The 8,014-nt window shown below is 45.9% G+C and overlaps 1 protein-coding gene across 1 annotated transcript in view; it reads left to right on the top strand.

The window, feature by feature from the left end:
* ABCF2 (ATP binding cassette subfamily F member 2) overlaps positions 1-8,014 on the top strand; it is a 1,573,086-nt gene that overhangs the window by 1,059,578 nt on the left and 505,494 nt on the right. The gene's annotated exons all lie outside the window — the stretch shown is intronic.

Consider the following 8,014-nt stretch of genomic DNA (forward strand, 5'->3'; position numbering starts at 1 on the left):
AATTGGCATATTGTCACAACAGACAAATGGATCCTGGACGTTATAGACAGAGGCTACAGATTTCATTTTCACTCTCTCCCAAAAATGAGAGGCATGCCAAACCTGCCACACAATCAAAGGGCAGAGGCACAACTACAAATTTCAAAGCCCATAGACATGAAAGCTATTCAAGAGGTACCTACTCACGAACGAGGTCAAGGTTTTTATTCCAGGCTATTTCTGGTACCAAGGAAAGGAACCGACTGGAGACCCATTTTGGACTTATCCATCCTGAACACATTCTTACTCGTACCAAAATTCAAGATGCTCACATTACAGCAGCTTCTTCCCATGCTGGGCAAGGAGTTTTGGCTGGTAACATTGGACCTCAAGGAGGCATACCTGCATGTCCCAATCAGACAAAGCTGCAGAAGATACCTCAGATTTCTTGCAGGTTCAATACACTATCAATTCTCTGCATTGCCCTTTGGCTTATCTACTGTGCCCAGAGTCTTCACGAAATGCCTGGCATCAGTAATTGCCTACTGCAGACTTCAAGGGATACAAATTTACCCTTATTTGGACGACTGCCTGATCCAAGCGGACAGCAAGCACATACTTCTGGAACATCTGGCTTATGCAACACTGTTACTGAATTCTCTGGGATACACAATCAACAAAGAGAAATCCAGACTAACACCATCTCAGAAAATAACTTTCCTGGGTGCCAACTTGGACACAAACACCCAGATGGCCTATCTTACGCCAGAAAAACAGGGGCAACTAACTCAGTACTTCAAAACACTAGCAAATTGTACCAGGCTTACTGCCAGGAAAATACTGCAGGCTCTGGGCTTCATGGCATCTTGCATTCTTTTAATCCCATGTGCAAAGTTGCATATGAGGAAACTTCAGTGGTACCTAAAAAACCTATGGTCTCAACACAGCCACAGTTTGGAAACAATAATACCAATAATTCCATGTTTGCAAAAGGAATTTCTATGGTGGGCCCAAGCATGTCAAACAAACACAGGTCTTCCATTCTGCAAGCCTCAAGCAAATCAAGTCATCACAACAGATGCCTCAGACTACACCTGGGGGCCGCACATGACAGGTGCATTCAGGGCAAATGGTCCCAAAAGGAAAAGCACCTTCACATCAATCAAAAAGAAATGCTAGCAGTGATAAATGTAATTACAGCATTCAAGGACCTCCTGCATCCAGGACAATTATTGATAAGAACAGACAACACCACAGTAATGTGGTATATAAACAAACAAGGAGGAACACATTCATAGCCCCTGTGCAGACTAGCCATGACACTTTGGAACTTGGCTCTGGAATGGCAAATCGAACTTCAAGCACAGTACTTGCCAGGCTTGGAAAACACACTGGCAGACAATCTAAGCAGAAATATGACAGATCCACACGAATGGAAGTTGCATCCTCAAGTGTTTACAAAGATAATCCAAGCGTGGGGGAGGCCAGACATAGATCTCTTCGCCTCCCACAGGAATCATCAATTGGAAAAGTTTTGTTCAAGGGCCTTTCATCCAAAGGCCTGGAGAGTGGACGCCCTTTCATTCAGTTGGACAGCATGGACAGTTTACGCTTTCCCACCTCTGCCTCTTCTGCCAAAGGTGCTCTTGAAAGCAACAGCAGACAAACCGAAGATGATACTAATTGCTCCAGGCTGGCCAAGACAACACTGGTACCCACTACTGAGGAGCCTAACACATACTCCTCCCTGGCCCCTACCTCTAATGCCTCTTCTGCTGACTCAGCACAGCTACAAAACTCTTCACAGTCAGCTGAAAACACTCAATCTCGCTGCATGGAAAATTCCTTAACACCACAACAGACTCTACTCCCCAAAGAGGTGCAGGATGTCATTTTGGAGGCCAGAAGGCCATCTACTAGAAAGGCTTACTCTGCAAAATGGAAACGGTTTTGCTCTTGGAATGAGAAAAAAGGCCAGGACCCTAAAAAACTGAATTTGCCTCTGGTATTACAGTATCTAGCTGAGCTGCTGAACACTGGGCTTTCATTTTCCTCCATAAAAATCCATGCCTCAGCCATTTCTGCAGAATTCAACACGGATCCACCCTTATTTTCTCACCCACTCTTAAGACAGTTCCTCAGAGGGGCTAAGAATATAAGACCACAAAGGAAGCAACCAATACCATCCTGGGATCTTAATTACATTCTAGAAAAATTAACATTGCCTCCCTTTGAACCAGCTGCCTCAACAGATTTGCAGTACTTGTCCTGGAAAACTGCTTTCCTTCTGGCCATTACCTCAGCTTGTAGAGTATCGGAACTACAAGACCTCATGGCTGTGCAGCCCTTTCTCATATTCCATCAGGATAGGGTTTCCCTTCGAGCCAACCCGTCATTTATGCCTAAAGTGGTATCCAGGGTAGCTTTAAATCAAGCCATACACTTACCTACCTTTTACCCCAATCCTCAAAACAAAGGGGAAAGGCTCCTACACTCCTTAGACATCCATAGACAGCTACGTTATTATTTGGACAGAACAAAGCCTTTCAGGAAATCAGAGCAAAACTGTGTCCTATGCTGTAGGAGCTCAAGGGAAGCCAGTTACCAAACGGACAATTTCAAAATGGATAGGCCACTGCATACGGTTTTGTTACTCATATCATGGAAAATCTGTCCCTACAGGCATCAGATCCCACTCCACCAGGGCCACAGCTACCTCCACAGCCTTCCTCAGAGGAGTTCCTACCAAAGATATTTTGGAGGCAGCCACTTGGAGTTCTGTGCATACCTTCACAAAACACTACCACCTGCCTTCATATTCCAAAACTAGAGCAGGCTTTGCCACTGCTGTGTTGCAGGGCATTCTGGCTCATCCCAGTTCCACCTAGTGCCTACTACCCTGTGCGTAGCTTTGGGATTCTACCCATATGTGATTACTGCAGCTGTATGCACGATGAACATAGTACAGTTTTGTACCTACCATAAATGTAGATGTTAGAGTGCTAATACAGCTGCAGTGCAGGTTTCCCTCCCTCTTTCCCCTCTTGGTAAAGGCCTAGGACCTAACCCCTCTTCATACAACCTGATGGGGTTATCCTTCTATGGTATATTTGCTTGCAACTACTGATTTTTGATTATATTGCATTTCATGTATATAAATACAATTTATGTATTGCCTTCCTTCTGGGGGCACCTGACATCTGGGGCAAGAAAGACTGAAGAAAATGGCGTCGGCTGTGTCTTGTATACCCCTGCCTCACTGACGTCAGGAAAGAAAGTGACAACAACCGATGCCTGACCTAGACTTTGGAATTCGGCCGACCGAGGGACCGCCTGACAGCAGAGAACCCATATGTGATTACTGCAGCTGTATTAGCACTCTAACATCTACATTTATGGTAGGTACAAAACTGTACTTTCCTGCTAGCATAAGGCCCCACTCTACCAGGGCAGCAGCTACATCTACAGCCTTCCTCAGGGGGGTGCCAACCAAGGATATTCTGGAAGCTGCAACTTGGAGTTCAGTACACACCTTCAAGCATTATCACTTACCACTTTTACTCTAAGACTAGAGCTGGCTTCGCCACTGCAGTTTTGCAGGGCCTTCTAGCCTCCTCTAACCCTGTTTGACTCCACCTCCCATCCTTAGCTTTGGGATTCTACCCAAGTGTGATGACTGCAGCAGGGTAACACGAGGAACATAGTACAGTTTTGTACCTACCATAAATGTGGATGTTCGAGTTTATACCCTGCTGCAGTCCAGGTTACCCTCCCTCCATCCCCTCTGACCAAACTAAGACTTTTCAATGCCCTACTATCTGATACAACCTTTGTGGTGTATTTGCTTATAGCTGGAGGGATGTTTTGTTTGTACAAAATTTTTATTATTGGGCCTATTTACTGACCACCTTTTGGAGGCACCTGTCATCTGGGGCAAGAAAAACTGAAGAAATTGGCGTCTGTTGCCTCTTGTATACCCCTGGCGCACTGACGTCAGGGAAGAAGCGACAGCAACCGACGCCGCACCAAGACTTTGGAGTTCGGGCCGACTGCGGGGCCGCCTGATGGCAGGATAACCCAAGTGTGATGACTGCAGCAGGGTATACACTCGAACATCTACATTTATGGTGAGTACAAAACTGTACTTTTATCAGATTCGAAATTCAGATCCGAAGTCTTCATTAAAGCTAAATACCCCTTTGGGGAATCTTTTTCTTGCTCCAGACCGATGTCAGAAAAAGTTAACAATTGTATTTCTTGTGGGAAGCAAATACCTCATAAGGATTTTCATTCTTACTGTATTCCTTGCCTAGGCCCTGACCATAACGTTGCTAGTTGCCGGTTTTGTGCTAGATTTAACCAACGCACTATTAAGCATCGGTACGATTTTGCTTTCCATTACTTTGGCAGAAGATTTAATTACATAATGCCGTCGGAACAACTGACTACCGGAGTTTATAAAAAGCGCAAGGAAAAAGAAAAGGACAGGCATCCGAGATCCAAAACCGATGAAGCTTCTGCTAGGCCTTTCACCGGTTCTCAGTGAGGTGCTTTCACAGCCTGACGCCTGCTACCTCAGAGCCACAGGCCGCTTCCGACTCCCACGTGGAGCCGACGAAGCTGCTGGAAACTGAAGGTATTGGACACTCTGAAACTAGCCACCGAGCAGGCATCGGCTACTGAGGGTGTTTTCAGACCTACACAGTTATATGTGAAACCTACTTCAGCTTCAAGGCAAAGACTAAAGCAACTCTAAAGACAAAGAAACAAGTACAGCATTCTCCTGGACAGGTCTCCATGCCTAAGAAACAGATGCTTAAAATGGCTAAAGACCTTATTACTTTGATCAGGGGTTTCCATCCCCCTTCTGATAATAGGCCTAGGCAAGAGGTAGAATACGAATCTTCAGACCAGGTTTCCATTTCCTCTGATCCATCATCTGAACAGGAATATTCTCTTCTTCCCTTTGAGGATTCTGATGCTGAAGCATCTATCCCTTCAGCCTCCCCTCCTGAGGATTATTCTTTTGGGGAGACACTGCATACCATGAGAGAGCATTTCCACTGGGAGAGCCAGGATTACTCAGAATCCAAGAAAAGGCTCTGAGCCTTCCATTTATTGCTCAACACAGGCCCCTTGCTATCCCACCTGTTTTAGACATTGTAGATGATGTGTTTTCAGAGGCCAGTCTATCTCCAGACTCTTTACCATCAGCTCCAGTTAAGCCAGACAGATACTACAGGGTTCCTGATTCAATTTCTTTATAAAAACCCTGCAGCTGACCCAGAAACCATCTCTCAGGGTCCCAAAGGGGTCAAGGCTTCTACTGCAAAAAGCCCTGTCCCCTCTGATAGGGATTCTAGGGCCCTAGACAGATGGGGTAAAAAGATTTATACTTCTGCAACCTTGGCTGTAAGAGCCTTAAATTGCCAATTCCATATGCTTAAATATCAGCAATATCTTATGTCACTGCTTAAACAGAAAATGTCAGTAAATTCAGAATGTGCAGACAACCAGGAAATGCAGGATTTATTGCATGCAGCTGAACAAGTTGGAAAGCATACTTAGTAATTTGATTTTGATTCTCTAGAGGCTTCCTGCAGGGCCGCTGTTACAGGTTCTTGTCATTGGGAGGCATGCTTGGTTAAAAGAACAGATTTTGCCTGATCATGTTAAAGCAAAACTATTAGATGCTCCATTACAGCATGATACTTTGGTGTTAAAGCAGAAGAGGTGTTTAAAATGGAGGACAAAGCTAAATCTATGCAAACAGTCAAAGATTTCTTGTAGGAACTGGCCTACAAAGAATTGGTCCTTTCCAGTGTCCGATAGGCCACAAAGAGGCAGATACAGATGCCCCAGAGGCATATCACAGCCCCAGGGCTCATACAGGCCTAAACAATGGGGTGCTTCTACCTCCAAGAGCGGAGAGGAAAAATCACAGCCATACAGGAAACGGTCTCAATGACTTTCCCCTTCCAGCTCCAAGCACTTATCTTTTGGCAGCCCCTTTGGGGGGAAAACTAGCACTTTTTTCACAAAATTGGCAGATCACCCAGGACAAATGGGTTCTAAATATAGTCTCACAGGACTACAGGTTCCACTTTCACATCCTGCCAAGGCCAAATGGTATGCCAGACCTGCCACGCATTCAATGGGCAGAGGCACAAAAACAAGTTTCATCCCTCATGGACATGAGGGCCATTCAAGTACCAGAGCAAGAGCAGGGACAATGATTCTATTCAAGACTGTTCTTGGTACCCAGAAATGACAAAGCCTAGAGACCAGTACTGGACCTATCTATTCTAAACGCATCTGGATATTCCAGAATTCAAAATGTTGACTCTACAGCAGCTTCTGCCCATGTTGGGCAAGAAGGCTTGGCTTGTGACTTTAGATCTAAGAGAGGCATACCTACACGTCCCAATCAGACAAACATGCAGAAGTTACCTCAGAATTAAAGCTGGCTCAATGCACAACCAAATGTTCATCGTGCATACAGCTGCAGTAATCACATATGGGGTTCTCTGCCGTCAGGTGGTCCCTCGGTCGGCCGAATTCCAAAGTCTAGGTCCGGCGTCGGTTCTTGTCGCTTCCTTTCCTGACGTCAGTGCGACAGGGGTATATAAGACACAGCCAACGCCATATTCTTCAGTCTTTTTTGCCGTGCGGTGTCCGAAGCAGTTCGCAAGTGCCGGTCGGCCAGCTCCTGAATTTACGAAAAATTGGAAACCGTACCCCGTTGGGGAAAGTTTTCTTGCCTCAGACCGATGTCAGACAAAGTTAACAATTGTATTTCTTATGGGAAGCAAATACCGCATAAGGATTTCCATTCCCTCTGCATAACTTGTTTAGGCCCAGACCACGACGTCTCGGGCTGTCGCTTTTGCGCTACTTTCAATAAACGCACTATTAAGCATCGGGCGGAGTTCGCCCAACATTATTTTGGTAAAGCCTTCGATTATAAAATGTCGTCGGAGACTCCGACTACCGTTTTTTCCAAAAAACGTAAGGACAAGGACTGGCACGCGAGGTCCGCGGTCTCCACCGACACCACGCCAATACCGGCTACACGTGGTCCGGTTCTCAGTGAGATGCCTATGCAGTCCCTGACTACCGACGACACTTCCTTGGCGGTGTCTTCTGTACCCGAGACCGCAGGTACCTCGGCCCTTACTCAGACTTCAACCACCGAAGCCACTGTGAGTGTTGAGCCTCCTAATGTGGACGGGTCCACTTCCACCCAGGGTGTCTTTAGACCCTCATCCTCCTTTTCCATTAAGGCCTTTACTAAGTCCAAATCAGCCATGCATCCCAAGAGGCCTGTTGCTCAGGGCCCATCCCCAGGCCCCATGCCTAAAAAGCAGATGCTTAAAATGGCTGAGGATTTAATTACTCTTATCAGGGGTTCCCAACCCCCTCCAGACAAGAGGCCCAGAGTGGAGGAAGATTCTCCCTCTTCTGAACAGGGCTCCATTTTCTCAGAACATTCTGATGTAGAGGAACACTCGTACTCCCCTTATGAAGATTCTGATGCAGAACAGTCCATTCCTTCTGTATCTCCCCCAGAGGATTTTTCTTTTGGGGAAACCTTGCACACTTTGAGGGAACACTTCCATTGGGAAGGCCAAGACTTTTCTGATTCCAAGAAAAGGCTTGGGGAATTTCTTTTGTTACCTCAACACAGACCTCTGGCTATACCTCCTGTCTTGGACATACTTGATGATGTTTACTCGGAGGCTTGTCTTAACCCGGATTCCTTGCCTCCTGCCCCAGTCAAACCTGATAGGTACTACAGAGTTCCTTCCTCTCACCAATTTCTTTTCAAAAGCCATAATGCTGACCCTGAAACCATTTCTCAAGGCCCCAAGGGCATGATGGCCTCTACTGCCAAGAATCCACTACCTTCCGAAAGAGAATCTAGATCCTTAGAAAGTTGAGGAAAAAAGGTATACACCTCGGCCACCCTAGCCATGAGGGCCTTAAATTGTCAGTTCCATATGCTTAAATATCCCTGAAAAAAATGTTCTCAAAA

The sequence above is a fragment of the Protopterus annectens genome, chromosome 3.part1 (genome assembly GCF_019279795.1).
Source record: "Protopterus annectens isolate FY-2018-M chromosome 3.part1, PAN1.0, whole genome shotgun sequence".
Lineage (NCBI taxonomy): Eukaryota > Metazoa > Chordata > Ceratodontiformes > Protopteridae > Protopterus > Protopterus annectens.